Source organism: Rattus norvegicus, chromosome 1 (genome assembly GCF_021556685.1).
Source record: "Rattus norvegicus strain SHRSP/BbbUtx chromosome 1, alternate assembly SHRSP_T2T, whole genome shotgun sequence".
NCBI lineage: Eukaryota > Metazoa > Chordata > Mammalia > Rodentia > Muridae > Rattus > Rattus norvegicus.
The window spans coordinates 56,744,004-56,767,258 of record NC_141534.1 but is presented as its reverse complement, the minus strand read 5'-3'; the positions used below and the strand labels follow the sequence as shown (position 1 = coordinate 56,767,258).

General features: G+C 44.2%; 1 long non-coding RNA gene across 1 annotated transcript in view; it reads right to left on the bottom strand.

Moving 5' to 3' along the window:
• Positions 1–22,743, bottom strand: part of LOC501391 (hypothetical) — a 28,219-nt gene extending 5,476 nt beyond the window's left edge. Inside the window, 3 exon segments of the long non-coding RNA NR_175265.1 lie at positions 2,007–2,215; positions 19,521–19,625; positions 22,707–22,743. This is a non-coding gene — a long non-coding RNA (hypothetical LOC501391).
• Between the last annotated feature and the right edge of the window lie 512 nt (positions 22,744–23,255).

The following is a 23,255-nucleotide window of genomic DNA, read 5'->3' as shown; positions in this document are numbered from 1 at the left end:
TGCTGAGAACTATTTATCAAAGTGATTTAACAGAATATTAATGTTCATAGAAGGCACGCTAATATTCCTGAGGTCCTGCAGCCCTGGAAGATAGAGTTACATGGCAGAGGCAAGCAGTGTGATATGTTCTTAATGCTCTCAGAGCTGATGACGTAATAGGTCTGAAGAAGCATTTCGTGGGAGTCAGGGTCCAATCCCCCTCTGTCAGGGCACACAGAGCTCCTGGCCTTGCATCATGCCTGAGAGGTGACCTGGTCCTCACAGGGTCCTTGGATTTATTGGTTCCCCCTCAGTCATGGTCTACCCTATACCCCATGGTGTGTGGAACTTGTATGGGCTGGATTTACATTAGTGACCCACTGGAGCTGGACCTGGACCCAAAGAGCACGGAAGCCCTGGACACTGAGGACAATAAGACCAGCAGACAACATCTCCCCTGCCTCTCACTCTGCTCCACGAGCCAAGGCAGCTCCCACACAGCAGGCATCCAGGCTAAATCCCCTCAGAGAGAGTGTGAGATGTCTGTGGAAGAGCCCACAGGGACTGCAGGATTCTGTGGGAAAACATCTGGTAGCTTCTGGAGGAGCTGCAGCAGCCAGGCCACATGGAACTACACTGGGGGTGAGCTATAGGCCCAAGTAGCAAAGAGCCTGATCTGGCCATTGCTAGTCTGAATCCCTGGGTGCACGCTGGAATGGTCACTCAGGACTACTACATTGAAGGCCAGTCAAGGGCATGCAATGTGTCACTAACACTGTGTTGTGGCTACATTCTCAAAGTCTTGTCCAGGAAAAAACCACTGGCCTTGACCACTAAAGTTGAGTCCAGACTCATGGGCTACAGGATAGCAGATTGAACTGAGTCTGAATTCCCATGAGTATGACCTCTGTCTGATCCCTGGGCTCAGGATAGATGAGCATGAGAAGGCACCATTCCTGTGTCTGCAGGAGTAGCAGAGAGCTCAGAATACATGAGCCACTCCTAACCCTGACTGGAGCCACTCTGGGGAGGACATGGCATCATTTGTGAGATGGCCTTATATGGGACACTGTGCTCTGGTTTGTGGCACATACAGCTCCTGTCTTTCTTGCTGACAGGTCAGATCCTCAGCTGGCCTCATCACGGACAGTCCCATGAGGAAGGATGTGTGGTTCCTACTTGAGAGTTACAGCAGGAATGAGCCCAGGACACGATGGGCCACCACAGTGAGTACGGGCAGTGCTCCTGTCTTGGCCCTGATTTACCTGTCTTTTCTTCCTCATCCTCCTCCAACTCATCTCAGCAGCCACCCAGAGACCTTTGCAGGAGTGTGGGTCAAGCTAATCAGGGTGCAGGGCTTGAGGTCAAATTCTGGGTAAGGTCTCCATATAGCCTGGATGGCTCCCACACACTGCCCAACTAAGATTTTCAAATTGGGTCCTCAGGGTTGTGGAGAATCCTCTACAGGTCACGCTGCAGGTACAGCCAATTCCTTGGGAACACTGGTTTAGCAGTGGTCCTCTGCTTCAGGCACAGAGCCTTAGTGGGAGGGCTTGCTGAGTGGCACACCAGGACCAGAAGAGTGTAGAGCCTTGGAGAGGTGTACATGAAGAACTGCAAGACTTTATTTCTACCCTTCTTTACCTCTATCTTGTACTAAAGGGTTTTTACCAGACCCCTAGGGACCTAAGAAACTTGAGTTTGTACCACCATAGGGCACTGGAGAAACTAAACCAGCAGCCCTGTGAAACCCCGGTAGAGGACAGTGTGGGCTCTGTGTTTCTGGACTGAATCTAGACTGGCATGAAGGCTGATTGACCAGCCAGCACGATGCTGGACTCACTGAGAGTTAGGAACAGTTAAAGAGTGGGAGGAGAGAGCATAAGAGGCAGTCACAGCAGAATCCAGGCCAACAATGGAACTAACTCATGTAATAGAGAAGCACATGCCCTCCAAAAAGTCTGTCAGCTTAAGGCACCACACTGAAGAATTGAACCAATAACATGCCCCATTTACACATCTCCTACCTGTGGTTCGTGTAGGGTCCTCAGGGAAGATCCTAAAGTCCATCGTGGCTGAAAAGCAGAAATATGCACATCACTGCAATGTGAAGGCTACTCTCAGCTGATGGGACCCACACAGTCTGTGGACAAGTTTGCTTAAGTGAAAGGTGGCCGTCCTGGAACTCTGGCGGTTCTTTCAGGGTAGTATACGATGACCACATCTAGAGCCATTCCTGAAAGACATAAGTGCTAAAATTCAACAATAGGGAGAGAATACTACACTGGATGGAATCACTCGACCCAGTGTGGACAAAAAGAGGTCCTACGCCATGGCATGGAGGCTCCCAAGAACCTCTAGGATGAATGTGAGCCCCACACGAGGCCACAGCCCAGCCTGGAAGAACATTAAAATATCTGAAATTATCAGGGATCATAAAGTAGGTGGGGCAGGACATGGAGCTGTTGCATGCTGGAAAGGTTGGAGGAAACAGCATGGGGCAATATAGAGGGCAGTGTGCCATGAGAGCTAAGACAGAGAACCAACAGGATGACCTATCACACCCAGGACAGATTGTCTATGCCAGAATTAGAACAGTCTGGGTAGACCTGGAGCCCTGGGATTGTAAGAGCATAGAAAGCACCAACAGTCATGGTGAGGACTACCACCATGTTGCTGTATCTTTCTGCAGGTTGAAGAGGAAGAGAACAACCACAGAGGTGACCAGTATGTCCTCAGCCTGGACAATGCCTGTCTGCTCAGTCATACAGACAGCTCATGACTAGATCACCCAGCGAAACCTGAGACTGCACACTGGTTAGCTCCTCTCAATGGCATGAAGTTCATTCTGTGCTAGCCTGGCAAAGATCCACCCCTGCCAGATATTGTAGTGTAGGCAAGAGCCATACAGCAGCCCTGTCTGTGCCAGCCAGCCTTTAAGGTTTTTTGGTAACATTCCAGAACCAGCAGCCTTTGGCCATGTCTGGGCAAGGCAGTTTTTGGCCCTCAACCCTGATGCACACTATAAAGGTCTTTTTGCCTGCCCACTTTTAGAAGATAGGCAGCCAGTTCTGTCATTAGCTTAGGGCATGTGGTGGGCCCTATTCTTCCTTCACTGAAACTAAGCTCCTAAGATTCTCAGGTGCAAACGTGTCTGAGAGAAACAAGTGTCTATGTTAGCCCTGAAGCAGCTTGGGCTCCTGTCTTATCTGCAAGAGTTGTCATGGTGAAACTTGGGCAGTAGAGGGAGCTCTATGACTGTAAAGCCTGCCTAAGCTCCAAGGACCCAGAGCTGGCTACTGCAGGATGTCTTAGATCAAAACTCTGTAGGTCCTTTTCCCATGTCTTGCTTTTAAGTACAGTAAGCAACACAAAGGCCTCCCTTGCAGTATGTCTCACTTCCACCCAAACCTTGCAAACAAAACACCAGTGGATGCAATGGGAAAGAATCCTTACCCCATTCCTCAGGCTGTGGGGGCTGCCTCCACCTGGCATGATAGTGTTCCTGGGGCAGTGGTATAGGGCTGTTTGGGGTCTCCTCTCCTCACCTTAGTCAAGCAGGTTCAGGGGCCAGTAAGCAGGTGCAGTTCATGGGCTCTGGGAAGGTATATGGTACGTTATCTACCCATGGAGCCCTCATGATTCCTTTACTGCCCAAGGTCCAAAGAAGTATTTGATGTCCATTTACTTGGGCAAGAGGAGACTTGAATGTCACTGCTGAGCTCAGATTCTTGGTAGTTGTGCCAGCATTGTGTGAGAGCCACATCTGGATCCCTTCTAACATTCGTCAGAGTGGAGCTCAAGTCTACCTGGCTGGGTAGGGCAGAACCTCCTCATCTAGGCCTTCTCCTGTGGGTCCTGAGCTCAGCCAGAACGTGGAGTTTGGACAACCAGTCAGGATGTCAGTTGATGCAATGACTCACACTGGGGCACAGGCAGAGCTGAGTGTTCTATTGTCTGGACAATGTGATAACAAACAGACTGGGAACCATGGGAGGAGGAGGACCCCCAAGCTAGCTCAGGTTTCAATCCCAAAAGATCAGTGTTCCCCATTCTTATGAAGTGTGTTAACTATCCCTGACCAAGAGGTATGTTAGCTTCTATTAGAAAAAGTTTGGGAACAAAAACCCTAGTGTTAAGTGGTGACTGTGCCAACTGTGAATGACCAGCATGGGGCAGGACTGGTGTCAAGACATGCCCCCCTGACACACACACAGGCACACATGCAGGTGCATATATAGGCACACATGCACATGAGCATGTGCAAACACACACACACACACACACACACACACACACACACACACACACACCACCTGGTACCAAGGGGGTGTGTCCTCCTTGCCTTTCCTTAGCTTCCCCTCATCACATATGTCCCTGAAGAGTCTGAGCCAAGGGTAGTCCCTCCCCTCTCTGAGGTTTTTATCCCTCAAGCTCAGGTAAGGTCACTCTGATCCTCTTTCCTTGCCTGGCCTCAAGCTTGTCACCTGGTCCTGGGGTTCACAAGTGCTACCAAGGAAGAAAGTACCCCCCCGCCAGCATGCTAGGAACATAGCATATTTGTATTTTATGGCAAAACTACTTTGAATTTGGTTGTCTGGCCCTCAGTACCCTACCCTCTCCTTTTTTAGGGCCACAGTTCCTGTCCTCTGGCTTCTGGTCCTCATCATTCTCCACCCTGGTTTCTTAAGTAGTTGGTTCGTTTTAGTCTTCCTGACCTTCAACCAGTGGTCTCAGTCCTGCTCCTCCTTGTGGCAGTTTCATATTTGCTAATACGAATTTGCTCATTAAACATTTTGTTGTATTAAAAAAAAAGGACGAAAGTGCAAATGTCTCCATTGTTACCCAGCTGCTCATACTGCTGGCTCTGGTCATGAGTCAAGTGTGGACAGGAGCTTGGTAGGGTCTAGGTACTTCGTTTGTCAGTGTGTCCACCAACACAAGTCTCCTGTGGTACCAAAGCACTCCAAATAGAGCTTGGGATGTGCTGGGTGGCATGGCTGAGTATGCCTGTGAATAGCAGAAAGGCCCAGTACAGCCACAGTACAGCCTTCTCTGGGCGTGAATGTGCCTGAAAACAGATGATGTTTTGTTGGACAGGAATGGAAAAGTCACAGCTATGCACTTTGGCTTCAGTACACAAGTTGAACTAGGGCAAATGCTGAACCAATACTATGGTGGTTACACTTTGCTGCCTTTGAACTCTGCCTAGGCAAACTTCATAATAGTCCAAAGAATGACATATGGGACATAGGAGTAGCCTTATATTTCACGGTCGTCAGAAAGGTCTCATATGACCCTATAATCATGCAAGAGTTGAGAAGACAGGTTATGGCCTGTGTATACTTCGTCCACATGTGGGCTGTCAGAAGAACTTAAGGGCCTACATCATCTATCTATAAGGCATATTGTGTGGTCTTGGAGTTGAGCACAGGGACTTGCACATGTAAGCAAGTGCTGTACGCCTAGGTCCGTTTTCTGAACTATATTTTCTCTTTTATATCCACTTCCTAGGATATCTTAAAAAGAAAGTAGGGCCTTGGTCTACCATGAAATCGTGAACCTGAAGGTAAAGTTTAATACAAAGATCACATGTCACTCACAGATGAATCTAGTAGGAAGTACATGAACTTCAGTAGCACTCAATATGAAACCCACAATGTGTGTACACCACCCTCACTGCCCTCATTTAAACTCATGTTTGGACCACTGTCCCTAGCTGGAGACACCTTGTCATCTCCCAGAATAAAGTGGAGGCTTCGTGCTCCAGTGGAACAACTGATTCAAGGTGCAAGTGATGAGTAACATTACAGTGAACACCAGGGACTGCCCCTGCAGAGGCAGGAAGTGGCCCTTCCATTCCTGCTGGGGAAGCAGTATCTAAATTGTCCTGAACAGGGGAGGATCCCCTCACTCTAGCTGATATATTGGGTGACACAAGGAATGTAGGTAGATTATGAAATCACAGTACCACATTTCTTTCTGAGGCAGAGACTCTTGAGAAACTTTGCCCAGGAGTTAACAGCTCAAGATAGCAAGGTGAGGTCACTGTGGGCCCTGCATTGACCTATGAAAAGTTATTCATATTAATCACCATATCTTTAAAACTTACAGCATGTGAGAGCAAAGTCTCCTCGGAGACTCAGCTAAAACTAATCGGTGAGCTTTTAAGAACACAAACAAGTAGGAAATTTAAATTCATGTGACTACTACTAGTAAAGCAACATGCTGGCAGGTAGATAAGGGCCTTTGTGTAAGGCCCCTGACAACATATAGAACTTGAGATGTCAAGTGCTCAGCTCACATGCTCAGTGCCATGAACTCAAGACAGAGCTTCTCTGTGAGTCACCATCTCTGAAGCATGGTGTGCAAACAGTGGCAACAAACCTTCTCCCAAGTTTGAAGCTGACTTTACTGTCATTGATTGTTTGCACCCTCCCCCAGATTGCCAGATTTGATTAACATTCTCTGAATTTCTCTCACCCATGTACAGATGGACCTCCCTCTGCACATGAAGCCTGTTCCTCTCAGGCCTGCTCTTCTCCTCCCCAGATTAGGAACTGGATACCTTTCAAGCCTACATTCTCAAGTCTTGTATCAAATTTGGGTACACAATAGGCACAACATGACATTGAATGCCAAATGACACTTGCCTACTAGACAATGATTACAGTCCAGGGGTCCCAAATGGAAACTGGCCAGGGAAGGTCAGGTAACCCCTATCCTGTCTCTATGTAGAGACAAAAATTGACACACCTTCCCAAGCAGACTTTCTCAGCTGTCTCAGCCCACACAGCAGTCCTTTGCTGAGCTTCTTTACTTCCAGTGACCAATGAGAATACATGAGAAGATGCCTGATTCTGGAAAGACCTGGGCCCCATGAACCACAGCAGCTACAGCTTCTGATCAAAGGTGATTCCAGGAACTGAAAATGTCTAATGTTCCTGTGGCGATTTGAAAACAGTAAGGCCAGGGAGTGGGACTATTTGGAGGTGTGGACTAAGTGTGGCCTTGATGAAATACATGTGTCACTGTGGCTGTGACCTTTACGTTTCTTGTCTGAGCTGCCTGGAAATCAGTTTTCTCCTAGAGGCCTTCAGATGAAGATGTAGAACTCTCAGGTCCTCCTGCACCATGTCTGCCTAGATGCTGCCATGCTCCCACCTTGATGACAGTAAAGTAAACCACTGAATCTGTAAGCCAGACCCAAATATGTGTTCTTTAAGAGTACCTTTGTTCATGGTGTCTGTTCACAGCAGTAAAACCCTAAATCAGTTACTCCTGATTACAGAATAGAAGCTTAGTTTAGTGATGTCGTTCCTTGAGGAGAAATGGCCTCTTATTAAGGTGCTATTCTTCTAAGAAATTTCAGGCTCTCTTCTGGCATGGGCATTCATTATAATATTAATCGTCCCAGTGTCCTTTTCACTCCAAACTATAATTTTTTATTTCTTTTTTGCCTCCTTTGCTTTGATTCATTATAGACCTGTTAAGAGTAATTGCTAAGAACAACATGACAGTGGTTATACAAGTCTCTCTTCAAATCTGCACCAAGTAATTTTGTTTATTACTTTTAAATTTAGCCTCAGGTAAGGTGTTAGGGTGTGGGAAGAAGGAACCCATATTTCTGTAAGAGCATCACAGGAAATATCATTAGCCAGTCGTAAACATTGTTCCCTTCCGAATCCCCTTGTTCTGGGCTTCCCCAGTCTGAATAGTTCTTGGCACTCCTGAGCATTCCAAGCTCCTGCCAGTATAGCACATTAAGCTCTTCTTAGACCATTCAACAACTTCTAGTTCAAAGTTCCAAAGTTTTCCATAATCCCCTAAACAAGAACCAAACAAGCACAACCTGGCAGGATCAGGTGTCACACAGCAAGAGTCCACTCCATTACATCACCATCTGCATTAGTTACATTTGTATTTCTGTGACAGAAATGCCATGAGCACAGCAAACTATAAAAGAAGTAGGGAGTTAGTGATCCTATTACAGAGACCACTTGTTACCAGAGGTTAAGTTCCATGACTACAAGGCATGGTGGACATATAAAGGCAGACCTATCAGAATCACACAGACTTTTCGCCAGAAACTATGAAAGCCAGAAGATCCTGGACAGATGTCATACAGACCCTAAGAGAACACAAATGCCAGCCCAGGTTACTGTATCCTGCAAAACTCTCAATTAACATAGATGGAGAAACCAAGATATTCCATGACAAAACCAAATTTACACAATATATTTCTACAAATCCAGCACTACAAAGGATAATAAATGGTAAAGCCCAACATAAGGAGGCAAGCTATACCCTAGAAGAAGCAAGAAACTAATCGTCTTGGCAACAAAACAAAGAGAAGAAAAGCACACAAACATAACCTCATATCCAAATATGAATATTACAGGAATCAATAATCACTATTCCTTAATATCTCGCAACATCAATGGCCTCAACTCCCCAATAAAAAGACATAGATTAACAAACTGGATACGCAATGAGGACCCTGCATTCTGCTGCCTACAGGAAACACACCTCAGAGACAAAGACAGACAGTACCTCAGAGTGAAAGGCTGGAAAACAAATTTCCAAGCAAATGGTCGGAAGAAGCAAGCTGGAGTAGCCATTCTAATATCAAATAAAATCAATTTTCAACTAAAAGTCATCAAAAAAGATAAGGAAGGAAACTTCATATTCATCAAAGGAAAAATCCACCAAGATGAAGTCTCAATCCCAAATATCTATGCCCCAAATACAAGGGCACCTACATACGTAAAAGAAACCTTAATAAAGCTCAAAACACACATTGCACCTCACACAATAATAGTAGGAGATTTCAACACCCCACTCTCATCAATGGACAGATCATGGAAACAGAAATTAAACAGAGACGTAGACAGACTAAGAGAAGTCATGAGCCAAATGGACTTAACAGATATTTATAGAACATTCTATCCTAAAGCAAAAGGATATACCTTCTTCTCAGCTCCTCATGGTACTTTCTCCAAAATTGACCATATAATTGGTCAAAACACGGGCCTCAACATGTACAGAAAGATAGAGATAATCCCATGTGTGCTATCAGACCACCACGGCCTAAAACTGGTCTTCAATAACAATAAGGGAAGAATGCCCACATATACGTGGAAATTGAACAATGCTCTACTCAATGATAATCTGGTCAAGGAAGAAATAAAGAAAGAAATTAAAAACTTTTTAGAATTTAATGAAGATGAAGATACAACATACCCAAACTTATGGGACACAATGTAAGCTGTGCTAAGAGGAAAACTCATAGCACTGAGTGCCTGCAGAAAGAAACAGTAAAGAGCATATGTCAGCAGCTTGACAGCACACCTAAACGCCCTACAGCCAAAAGAAACAAATACACCCAGGAGGAGTAGAAGGCAGGAAATAATCAAACTCAGAGCTGAAATCAACCAAGTAGAAACAAAAAGGACCATAGAAAGAAACAACAGAACCAAAAGTTGGTTCTTTGAGAAAATCAACAAGATAGATAAACCCTTAACCAGACTAACGAGAGGACACACAGAGTGTGTCCAAATTAACAAAATCAGAAATGAAAAGGGAGACATAACTACAGGTTCAGAGGAAATTCAAAAAATCATCATATCTTACTATAAAAGCCTATATTCAACAAACTTGAAAATCTGCAGGAAATGGAAAATTTCCTAGACAGATACCAGGTACCGAAGTTAAATCAGGAACAGATAAACCAGTTAACCAATCCCATAACTCCTAAGGAAATAGAAGCAGTCATTAAAGGTCTCCCAACCAAAAAGAGCCCATGTCCAGATGGGTTTAGTGCAGAATTCTATCAGACCTTCATAGAAGACCTCATAGCAATATTATCCAAACTATTCCACAAAATTGAAACAGATGGGTCACTACTGAATTCCTTCTATGAAGCCACAATTACTCTTATACCTAAACCACACAAAGACCCAACAAAGAAAGAGAACTTCAGACCAATTTCCCTTATGAATATCGACGCAAAAATACTCAATAAAATTCTGGCAAACCGAATCCAAGAGCACATCAAAACAATCATCCATCATGATCAAGTAGGCTTCATCCCAGGCATGCAGGGATGGTTTAATATACGGAGAACCATCAACGTGATCCATTATATAAACAAACTGAAAGAACAAAACCACATGATCATTTCATTAGATGCTGAGAAAGCATTTCACAAAATTCAACACCCCTTCATGATAAAAGTCCTGGAAAGAATAGGAATTCAAGGCCCATACCTAAACATAGTAAAAGCCATATACAGCAAACCAGTTGCTAACATTATACTAAATGAAGAGAAACTTGAAGCAATTCCACTAAAATCAGTCACTAGACAAGGCTGCCCACTGTCTCCCTACTTATTCAATATAGTTCTTGAAGTTCTGGCCAGAGCAATCAGACAACAAAAGGAGGTCAAGGGGATACAGATCGGAAAAGAAGAAGGCAAAATATCACTATTTGCAGATGATATGATAGTATATTTAAGTGATCCCAATAGTTCCACCAGAGAACTACTAAAGCTGATAAACAACTTCAGCAAAGTGGCTGGATATAAAATTAACTCAAATAAATCAGTAGCCTTCCTCTACACAAAAGAGAAACAAGCCGAGAAAGAAATTAGGGAAACGACACCCTTCATAATAGACCCAAATAATATAAAGTACCTCGGTGTGACTTTAACCAAGCAAGTAAAAGATCTGTACAATAAGAACTTCAAGACATTGAAGAAAGAAATTGAAGAAGACCTCAGAAGATGGAAAGATCTCCCATGCTCATGGATTGGCAGGATTAATATAGTAAAAATGGCCATTTTACCAAAGCATCTACAGATTCAATGCAATCCCCATCAAAATAGCAATCCAATTCTTCAAAGAATTAGACAGAACAATTTGCAAGTTCATCTGGAATAACAAAAAACTCAGGATAGCTAAAGTATCCTCAACAATAAAAGGACTTCAGGGGGAATCACTATCCCTGAACTCAAGCAGTATTACAGAGCAATAGTGAAAAAAACTGCATGGTATTGGTACAGAGATAGACAGATAGACCAATGGAATAGAATTGAAGACCCAGAAATGAACCCACACACCTATGGTCACTTGATTTTTCACAAAGGAGCCAAAACCATCCAATGGAACAAAGATAGCATTTTCAGCAAATGGTGGTGGTTCAATTGGAGGTCAACATGTAGAAGAATGCAGATCGATCCATGCTTATCACCCTGTACAAAGCTTAAGTCCAAGTGGATAAAGGACCTCCACATCAAACCAGACACACTCAAACTAATAGAAGAAAAACTAGGGAAGCATCTGGAACACATGGGCACTGGAAAAAATTTACTGAACAAAACACCAATGGCTTATGCTCTAAGATCAAGAATCGACAAATGGGATCTCATAAAACTGCAAAGCTTCTGTAAGGCAAAGGACACTGTGGTTAGGACAAAACGGCAACCAACAGATTGGGAAAAGATCTTTACCAATCCTACAACAGATAGAGGCCTTGTATCCAAAATATACAAAGAACTCAAGAAGTTAGACCGCAGGGAGACAAATAACCCTATTAAAAATGGGGTTCAGAGCTAAACAAAGTATTCACAGCTGAGGAATGCCGAATGGCTGAGAAACATAAGAAATGTTCAACATCTTTAGTCATAAGGGAAATGCAAATCAAAACAACCCTGAGATTTCACCTCACACCAGTGAGAATGGCTAAGATCAAAAGCTCAGGTGACAGCAAATGCTGGCAAGGATGCAGAGATAGAGGAACACTCCTCCATTGTTGGTGGGGTTGCAGACTGGTACAACCATTCTGGAAATCAGTCTGGAGGTTCCTCAGAAAATTGGACATTGAACTGCCTGATGATCTAGCTATACCTCTCTTGGGCATATATCCAAAAGATGCCCCAACATATAAAAAAGACACGTGCTCCACTATGTTCATCGCAGCCTTATTTATAATAGCCAGAAGGTGGAAAGAACCCAGATGCCCTTCAACAGAGGAATGGATACAGAAAATGTGGTACATCTACACAATGGAATATTACTCAGCTATCAAAAAAGATGACTTTATGAAATTCGTAGGCAAAAGGTTGGAACTGGAAAATATCATCCTGAGTGAGCTAACCCAATCACAGAAAGACATACATGGTATGCACTCATTGATAAGTGGCTATTAGCCCAAATGCTTGAATTACCCCAGATACCTAGAACAAATGAAACTCAAGATGGATGATGAAAATGTGAATGCTTCACTCCTTCTTTAAAAGGGGAACAAGAATACCCTTGGCAGGGAAGAGAGAGGCAAAGATTAAAACAGAGACTGAAGGAACACCCATTCAGAGTCTGCCCCACATGTGGCCCATACATATACAGCCACCCAATTAGACAAGATGGATGAAGCAAAGAAGTGCAGGCAGACAGGAGCCGGATGTAGATCGCTCCTGAGAGACACAGCCAGAATACAGCAAATACAGAGGCAAATGCCAGCAGCAAACCACTGAACTGAGAATAGGACCCCCGTTGAAGGGATCAGAGAAAGAACTGGAAGAGCTCGAAGGGGTTCGAGACCCATATGAACAACAATGCCAACCAACCAGAGCTTCCAGGTACTAAGCCACTACCTAAAGACTATACATGGACTGACCCTGGACTCTGACCTCATAGGTAGCAATGAATATCCTAGTAAGAGCACCAGTGGTAGGGGAAGCCCTTGGTCCTGCCAAGACTGAACCCCCAGTGAACGTGATTGTTGGGGGGAGGGTGGGAATGGGGGGGAGGGGGAGGGGTACACCCATAAAAAAGGGGGGATTAGGGGGATGTTTGCCCCGAAACAGGGAAAGGGAATAACACTCAAAATGTAAATAAGAAATACTCAAGTTAATAAAAAACAAACAAACAAACAAACAAAAACCAAAAAAACAAGGCATGGTGGAAGGAGCAGGAAACTGAGGGCTCACATCTAGAATCACAAGTACAAAGCAGAAGGTGCACTGGGAGTCACGAAAATCACAGTAACCTCAAAGTCCAGCCCAGATGACATTCTTTCTCCAGCAAGGGCACACCTCCTGAATCTTCCCAAACAGATTCACCAACTGGGAAAGGAGTACTCAAATGCCCGAGACAGTGGAGGATAGCTCATTCAAAATGTCATGGTGATTCAGGAATTCGAATCAGTAACAGAGAGAACCTTCACTCTGGGTCAATGTGTGTTGCTGCAAAGCCAGCAAGCTGCTCTCCCTCCTCTTTCACATAAGTTGTGGATTAAGTAAAAATGTAAACAAGCATCTCCATGGAAAATCAACAGCCCTGTTAATCTGGTAATACTTATAGGATAAGTCCAGAGGTGCTGGACACGGAAATCACAGAAGGATCCCACGCAAACTCAAACCCTTTAGTCTTCAGGAATAAAAATACCACAGAAGCCAAAAGGGGCAAGGACATTGAGCAAACACTCACTCACTCAGCAGATAAAATTACACCTATTCCTAACCCACAGACCTACTTATAAACAGCGTACATTCTGCTGGTACCTATTCAACATGATCCTAAATGCTGCAATCAAAACAAATGGTTTCTTACTTTGTTGAGTATGACTTAAAAACTCTGAAGGAGTCCTCTGAAGGAGGTAAATGGAAACTTCTCAGGGCCTGGGGTGGTTGGCTAAGGGAGTACAGATTAACAAAGCAACACAACCCAATTTCCCCACCAGCAAGCAGAAACCGGTCTGATGTCAGTTGCCAATTCCTGAGGGTTTAACAGAAGCCTACAGACTGGAAGGACTGAGGTAGGTGAGATTAAAATAGTTACACTGAAAGCCCACTTGAGGAATGAGAAAGGTAGCAACTGGACATTGCTCTGTGTGTGTGTGTGTGTGTGTGTGTGTGTGTGTGTGTGTGTGTGTGTGTGTGTGTCTGTCAGTCTGTCTGTGTCTGTGTTTGTGTCTGTGTGTGCCTGTGTAGAGGTCTGTGTGTGTGTTTGGGTTTTTGTTGGTTATTTTCAGGCAGGGTCACACCACAAAATGTGGCTATCTTAATATTTAACATGTAGACCAGAGTAGTTTAGACAGTTTAGAGAGCCTCTCTCTCCCAAGTGGTGCCATTAATGATGTGTAGCACCAGTTATGGGTGACTTTAAATCTCAAATTCTGAAGATTTTATAAGTCTTCTTTTGCTTGTCTTAACAATGCTGCTTCTTGAGGCAATACATGGTGCACTAAGAACAGAATAGAATATACTGTGTTCGTTGGTGAGATGGATCAGAGGTGAAAGGAACTTACTGACGATCTGAGTTTAGTTCCAGAGGTACTGTTAATATTCAAAAACAAGTACTGTCAATTTGTATTCTTTCTAAAAATCTGTCAGGGCATCCAGTCAGAGATTAAACTGTTTTTCATGTTGTGATGCTACACAATCATAAGACTGATTCCTGTGGAACAGGCTAGTGGAGCAGACAGTAATCAACAGGACACGAGAAAACCTACAGAGCAGAAACTAGAGAGATGGTTCAGGGTTTGAGAGCACTGGCTGCCCTTGCAGAGGACCTGCACGTGTATTGCAGGACCCATAGGCAGCTCACAGCCATCTGCAACTCCTGGTCTCAGGTATCTGACCCTCTTATGACTTTGGGGACACTGCCTAATACATACAGTGCACATACCCACATATATCTGGACCATGCATATACACAAAATAAAAATACCTAACTCTAAAAGAAAATAAATCCTTCAGAGACATCAAACAGATTCATGATACCCTGTTGGACACACTGACTTTTGTGACATGAGACAATGGCCAGCTTTGCTCTTATGACCTTGAAGAGGGGCTATTAACTAACCTTCATGACCAGAGAGAGCAGGTATTCTAAATCTTATGACATGGGAGAGTGGCTATACCAAAACATGTGTCCTGACACTTGAAGTTAAATCCATAACTACCAATATTAGCAGTCAGCAGCTTTCTAAATTCATTTTGTGATGTCTACATTAAATTACAGCCAAATATATTCAAAACCTGACCCAAAATAACTATTTCTGCAGACTTTCTGACATGTACAACAACTGAGAAGTGATAGAGTTATTACTACCATTTCCCAGCATCAAACACTGAGCCTCTCCAATCTGAAGATATTCCTGCACAAACCAACTTCTCTCTTCTGGAATATACTAAACTGAAGCTGAAGAGTTAAAATAAAAACTTCATAAAAACTGCAAAAGAACAGCAGATAAGGGGACAGGACAGAGCTGGCCTGAGATGTGCCCGGCCAAGCCTATAAACAAGGTTGAGGGATTGTTCCAGGAAGGGGCCATCCGGACGGATGACTCCCTGCTCTACAGATAAAGACAAGACATTCTCCTATATTGAGAACACCCCAGCCCGCACGTACTGCTTGCAGATGAGACCTTGTGCCCATTTCCCTTGCTGATAACCACGCGAAACCCCCTGGCTTCTCCTATATAAACCCCTGCCTGAAGAGGCTCGGGGCCGATTCCTCTGTCTCCTGTGTGAGATACGTGTCAGTCCGGGATCTCGTTAATAAACGCTACCTCTTGCTGTTACATCAAGACCGGCTACTCGCGTTTCTTGGGGGCACCTCAACCCGTGACTGGAGAGAGTCTCCCCATGTTTGGGGGTCTTTCAAAGCTAAAGCCATCTCAATCCTCCTCTACAGCTGCAGCCTGGTCCTCCTCTCACAGGAACTCTTAAAACATAACCCCATGACAGTAGTCACACTGTGAAATGAGTGTTGTTTTAAGGGTGCCTGAGCAAGTCCACTTTCTGTTGCAAGAACAAAATGACTGAAGCTGGCTTATGCATGAAGAGGTTTGTTTGGGACAGTTTTGTTATTGAAAGCTGGGGTGACCTCACTGGCTCAGCTTTGGTCATAGTACCATATGATATCATGGTTGGAGTGTGTGCTAGAGAGAAAGATCCCATGGCATGATGAGAAGTGAGAGGGGTTTGGGAAGAGTTTGGATCTTTTCATAGCCACCAGGTTTTGCTACACAGGCTCCCTCTAGACATGACATAACCATCTTGCAGTAGGCACCACCTTTGTGTGTGTCTGTGTGCTTGTGTGTTTATGATATGTGTAGTATAATGTAGGTTGTGTGTGTTTGTATCTATATATGTGTGTCTTTGTGTGCGTGTGCACTTGTGTGTGTGTGATTTCCATGTGTTTATTTGTGTGTGTGCCTCTGTGTGGTATGGCATGATGTGTATGGTGTGGTATATGTGTATGTGAATGTGTGTGTGCACCCGTGTGTGTGGGCATCTGAGTTCTGTGAATGCATGTATGTATGTGTGTGTGTGTTCCATGTGTGTTTTGTGAGTATGTGCATGTGTGTGGGCATGTGTGTGTGCACATGTGTGCATTTGTGTGTGCACATATGTGTCTGTATGCATGTATATGTCATGAGTGTGTGTTCATGTATGTGTGTTTGTGTGTGTGTGTGTCTTGTGTGAGCATGAAGAGACAAAATGAAAAGATTAAGTCCTTTTTTCATCACTCTCTCCCTTACAAGTTCAAGTCAAGCCACTCACTGAAACACAAGTCTGTCATCTCAGCCAGGCTGACTGTCAGCTACAAGAATAGGCTGGTATCACACTGTCCCACAGTTCTAGGATTATGGGCATATATAGTCCACAGTAACAGCTGGTTAGTCCTAATGGTTCTTACATGAGCTTCCAGCACAAGGCCTTTTGGGGACATCCATAATCAAATGATGACAGGGACAGACCTTGCTACCCTCAAGCATACCATTTTCAAGGAAGAAGCCTTCTTGTTAAAAGCAGTGAAAACAGCAGGCACAAGAACACCTGACCTCACTTTCCTCCTGAGACACAGAGATAGAAGCCACACATAACTCTGGTCTTCCCACTGAAGAGAGGTCAGCCTGAGCTAAGCAGCTCTCATCTGTCCCAGTTTTCTTCTTGGCTTTCATCATAGGGAAGCATGATAAATATTTTTCCAAGTCTGCACAGGTCACCAACACCCTTCCTAGTTGTGTCTGACAAAGCCACATGGAGACTACTGTGTAACTGGAGTCCTAGTCTATGGCATCTCTCTCCTTCACACTACACTCTTTCTAATGAAGCTTTGATAAGGAAATTATATTCTTTGTGTACTGACAAATCCCACATTCTTTACATGTGGCCATTGTTTCTTGCTCAGAATGCTTGCCTGGAGACAGGGGTGGATGCAGGTATTTTGGAAACAAGGCGAGATGCTGGTACTCTAGTAGCCATAGGACACAAGCCATCACGGCTATAGTTCAGAGCATGGCATGCATTCACAAAGAAGACGCTGTAGGCACCAAGAGCACCTACATCCACAGGGACGTAAGGAGAGGGACCTGATTGCTACTGTTCATGTTGCATTTCCTCTTTGTTCTGACTGTTTAAATGGAACTGCCCATACACAACACACTTCCTAGGATATCTGACAGCCACTCACAGATGCACATGCAGGTAAAACACCAATGCAAATGAAATACAAATAAATAATTTTAAACTAGTATATAAGAGAGAGAGACTGGTGTTTATAAAAGAGAAACTTACCCTCAAAAACTATTTACTGTCCTGAAATCTATTTCTCATAAGCAGAGGACCATAGACATGAAATTCTCCCACACTTCTCAGGCTGTGCTGGGGTACTCTACCTTTATAGGTATTTGGTGAAAAGTTGAGGAGCTTTGAAAGATTAGCATCATGTTGCATGTCAGCTGTCTTTAGTCCCTCCTGAGTCCCATGTATTCAGCTGAGCATCTGTTGCAATGGGTTCTGTATCCTGAGTTATTGTCATGGTCTGTGGAATTCCATTAACTACATGGATACAGGGGCCACAGAATGGTCATCTGGTACTTCCCCAGCCCATGAACATGACCCATGCCCAGTCACAAGTCAGAATTGGGTCCTCAAAGCTGCCACCAGGAATGCATGTAGACAAAACTACGGTATCTGAGGAGGGTAAGGAGGAACAGAGTCAGGTTGAGGCCTGTTTCAAATTCAGAATTGCCAAGTATGTATTTCAGTTAACTGCTTTCATATTTCCCTAGTGGGTGAAATCTTAGCACTTATTAGATTGGATCTTTTAAGCCAGAGAGCTAACACTGCTGAAGCAAAATAATCATACAGACAGGCTATCAGGAATGTCACCCATGTTTATTATCTCTGGTAACAGCAGAAGTGCAGAAACATTTTCTCACTCAGGGTGAGTATGGCACAAAGGAAACCAGTGCATGCTCCTTACACCCCTGAGGGCTTCCCAGTGTAGGGGCCAGCACACTGGGATCTGACAATCAATGTGTCTGTGATGTGACTAAGGCACTAGGGATTGCTTACATCATCAACAGCAAAGGTTACTTTTCTAGGGATGGCACTGCAGAGATCAGACAGTAGTTAAACCTGAAAGCTCATCACATTCAACTTCTCCCTGAGCTCATAACACACCTGACCCCACACCCTAAGCACTGGCAAGGCCTTCATGCCTGCTGCTGTACTTTCCCACTCTGCTTCCCTGCACTCTGCATTCGTCCTCCTCTGATGCTCTGCTCCCAAGGCCCTGCCTTGCACCCTGGTTTTTCTTTATTTTTATTTCATGTTTTTACCTCTTCCATGTATTCTGAGTGGGTCAGCTATGGGGTAGGATCATGAAATCTGTGGTTCTAAATACACACACACACACACACTCACAGAAAAAACACACACAGAAAAACACACACATACATACAGACACACAGACACATCCCCCCCACAGACACACACAGACACACAGAGACAGAGACAGAGGCAGACACACACACACACACACACACACAGAGAGAGAAACACACACAGAAAAACACACACAGACACAAAGACACACACACACACACACACACACACACACACACACACACACACACACACACAGCAGTTTAAGCCAAGACTATGTGTCTGCAGGGGATCCAATTCATGCAAGATTAGGAACCTGAAAAAGATCACTAAACTTCAAAAGAAAAATCGAAAGAAAATAACTCAAAGGAGTGTCACTGCAGGTTCTGCCACCTCAGAAGAGCCCGTGAGAAGACGAAGGGCACACTGAACGACCAGCCACACTGGAAATGTCTGCATCTGAACTGTGCAGCATCCCTATCCTGGAGTGCGGCATGCTGTGGGGGTGTCTGAGAAACCATTTCTGAACACCTGGGTTTGCACTTATTTAGACCAAGTCATTGGGTGTTGAAGGTGACTACTATATCTATAGATTTATTAAAACTTATATGAATGAATTCATGATGCACAAATTGTACAACCCCACTCTCAAGAACCACCAGCTGTTGGACGTATCATTAATGAATTATTCCTTAAATACTTCTGAGCATGGGATGAAAAATTTAGGATTAATCTCTGTTCCACTTCTGGATGACACACTAAGTGTGCACCTCAGTGGAAGAAACCAACCATCTAAGGAAAGCCGCAGTCCTTTCCACCTTTTTGCAACCACAGTAGCCTACGCAAAGCAAACACTCACCTGTGGCTCATTGGTCAGAGCAAAACATTACTTCGTTATCTCTGCCAATCTCAGGGACAGAACAGCATTTTCTGTTTCCAGTTCAACTATCTTTTCTTCTTTAACCTGCAACCAAGGATCCAAAAAATGCATCAACACAGCACTTACCTGCCCACTTTGAAACACCATGAATGGACAGAGTGCAAGAAATGGTAGAAACAGCCTCAGCAAGGAGAAAGTCAACTGTCAGGTTGTGAAGACTCCTTCACATACTGCAGAGACAAGACAAGTCAGCCTCAGCAAGGCCCAGCCAGCTACCCACACACACCTCATGGCTCTGAGCCCATCAGCTCCAGACCTGAGGACTACTAGGGATGCAAGCTTTACACTCTGGACTCTTTATCCTTTGGTCAGGAAGGTACCATGGAAAGTAGCTGGGAAGCAGAGTTTCCAGAGAAAGCCATAGAAACAGTTCAGCCTTAAAAAACATAATCTGATCCCTTCAAAGCCAGGTATGTGTGTGTGTGTGTGTGTGTGTGTGTGTGTGTGTGTGTGTGTGTGTGTAGGGGCTCATAAGACATACGTGGTTTGGAAAATCAAGGAGAGGAAGGATTTATTGAGAAGCTGAGATGGTGGGGAATGAAGGGTGGATGTTGGAAGGAAGCTAGAGCATGGTGGGGTTTTATAAGCCAAAGAAGTGAAATTCGTATTTAATGCCCTTAAGACAACTGGTCCAGGTTCAGTGTTCCCGACGGTGGCTCAGTATTCCAGCTGTGGATTCAGGGAACTCAGAACATCATGATGAAAATAATCTCTCAGACTACAGAGTCAAATTCCTGCTGGTGCTGCACTCTCATCAGAGAAGAAATTAAGTCCCTCCTCCTATGGACCCTCTCATTTTTGTCATTCTCGCCTGCAGGAGCTTCAGTCCTTCCTCTGAGGGGGCTACTCATATCTGCAGGTGATTTAGACCCTCTTGAAGGGAATTCTGTCTCCAGATTGGGATGCGGACCCTCCTGTTAGAGAATTAACTCTCTAAATCTTCTCACAGAGTATGTGTGACTACCTGGAGACAGCATTATCTGCACTTCTAAACTCTCATAGGTAAAGAGAACCCACGATATGAGTTTGAAAACCTCTGAGTTATACACTGTTAATTTCTAAATGTATTCTGTTGAGTATGAAAATTTCTGTAATATTTTGATGAAATTTACTTACTTCCTAGATTTCAAACAATAATAGAAGCTATAGTTAAAAGTTTAGTATGTGCTTGCTCAAAGTTATTTGAAAATATTTTTGATTTTTATTAAAGATGGTGTACGACATAGAAATTTTCCCAACTATTGTTTTGTTTACTGCTAGGATATAGAAATGCTTTATTTCTGTTGACAGAGCTCATATTCATTGTTCTGGTATAACTAATTGTTCAATGCTAAACTTTAGCAGATTCCTTAGGGTCTCTGCCATTTATAATAGGATTCCATCTACAAGTTGACTGCCTTGTTCTTCCTTTCTCATGGGATGCCTTTTGTGCAGTTTCTCCCCATAAATGACAAAGTTATACCATGAGAACAATGCTGGATAGCAGTGCCAAAAAGACCTGGGACACATTTACAAAGTCTGTTCCAATTAGAATGGGGCTCTGTGAGAAATTTCTGTCAGGTTTGCCCTGACCATATGAGTCTCTCTTGAGTGCCTTAGGTTGGATAAGATACACCCCAATTCATATGGTGAAGGATGAAGTCCCTGACACTCAGCAGGTGACACTTAAAGATAGTGCCTTCAAGGTCATCGATTCAAGGAAGCCTGAAAGGTGGGCTCTGTTGTAATGTCTTTGGGGTCTTATGAAGGGAACCGTAGAGCAGCAGACACTTAAAGGGTGCAGGGAGAAACCACAGAACACCAAAAGGAATCAGCTACCTACAAACTGAGGAGAACTGGAGCCAATTCTTGGACCCAAGACTTCCAATCTCAAGCCCACAGAAACCTCTGCTCAGTTCTGCAGGCAGCCCAAAAATATTACAGTGTGCGTTCTTGGTGTGTCCTGGAGCCTGAAATTCACTGCTGTAAGCTCAGTTCTATCTTGGGGTAGATGGGACTAAGCATTAGATCTTAAGATTTATTTCTCAAGGTGAGATAAAGTGGTCCTGAGTTGGGTGCTAAGGTACAGTCCCAGGGTGAAGCTTCTGGATAGCTAAGTTGGGCCTTGAAACAAAACAGAGCTGTGCGGTCCCCAGGGAACTTAACACTTGTTGCTGGAACAAAGGTTTCTTCTTTCAATGTCCACTTAGGCAAATTTGCAAAGATCAAAAATGCTGATTGTGGCTCTCACCACTTTCCCTTGGAGCATGCCCACAGAGTTCCTTGTCTTCTACTGGGAAGTCAAGCCTTCTCTTATAAGGAGCTCTCATGCAGTCATCTCACGTCTCTGGTCAGGAAGAAAACCTGCTACAAACTCACCTTTAAGAGGCAGAACAGATCGTCTTCTCTCTGGTTAAGGTCACAGCATAGTCTTTATATGTTGGCTAGGACGGTGGGGCTTGAGCTCCCATTCCCTCAGCCTCTACCTTGTTTCCAGTATACCACAAGCCCTGGCTGGTCACATATCACTTTCCACAGAGACCTCTGTCTTCTAAGCCCTCAGTCTCCTCTGTTGAACAGGAGCTTTCTGTCCCTGCAGCCCAGACAAGGACTCTAACTTTAGGGTGGGGCTGAGTTTAGATCATGTAATGTTCAGACTCTCTGCTTGGCAGCCATTATCAGGCATAGTGTTTATATTTTTGTTCACTTTATCGGTCTATTTTTTCTACTGTGTGCTCTAAGAAGGGAACGCGTAGGGTTACATAATTTTTGGTGTTAGTAGCTGTACTCCCAAATCCTGCTCAGTATGGAGTCTGTGGATGTTCAGCATAGCTGAGGGAGGTACCAAGTCAGGAGACCTTGATGTGCTGATGCAGCAAATGAGAGGTCAGAGAGGACCCAAGTGGCAGTTGGAGAAAGGAGCCATAAAGACAGTGAGGAGTAAACAGGTCAACTTCCCTAAGATTCCCGAAAAGAAGCAGACCTAATTGGGCTCCATCCCAAGGGAACTGAAGATAAGACTCACGAAAGAGCGCTACCAAGCCAATCCCAATTCTCTTATTTTTCCCACATTCCTGAGAGCAGATAGGGGCGGTTTCAAATTCCCTGGGCTCCCTTCATACTCACAGGTATTTGATGCTGAAACTGCCACAACCTCTGTTCTGAAAATCCCCACAGTAACGAATGAAGGGCGTGGCTAAATCCTAGAGAGGGGGGGCTAGTATCGTTCATTGGCCACTCATGCGCATGCGCACTATGCCTACCCACAGGAATTTTCCAGTCTAGCTTACCGGTTCATTGAACCGGTTCATTGAACCCACAGGTTCATTTTGCTCCTGTCCTCTCAAGAAATACAAGGTCCCCACAGTGCTTGTAAAATACAAATCAATTTACTGTGGCATTGAATACCCATCTCACCTGGAGGCATCTCTTTCCCAGCCCACTCGCGATCCTGCCTCAGACTTCCCAGAGAACAGGCCCTTCCCATTCCCCTCTACCATCTTGCGAGCATACCTTACAGATAATGTTTTGTAGGGTCCTTCAGTCAACCACACAGGTTCTATGTTCATTTCTCACACCGTTAATTAAATTAAAATTAAATAACTCTGTTATGCTGAGAAAGAGATGCAGACTCAACTGCGACAAAGTGTTCTTACAGCACTTAAGTCACAGGAG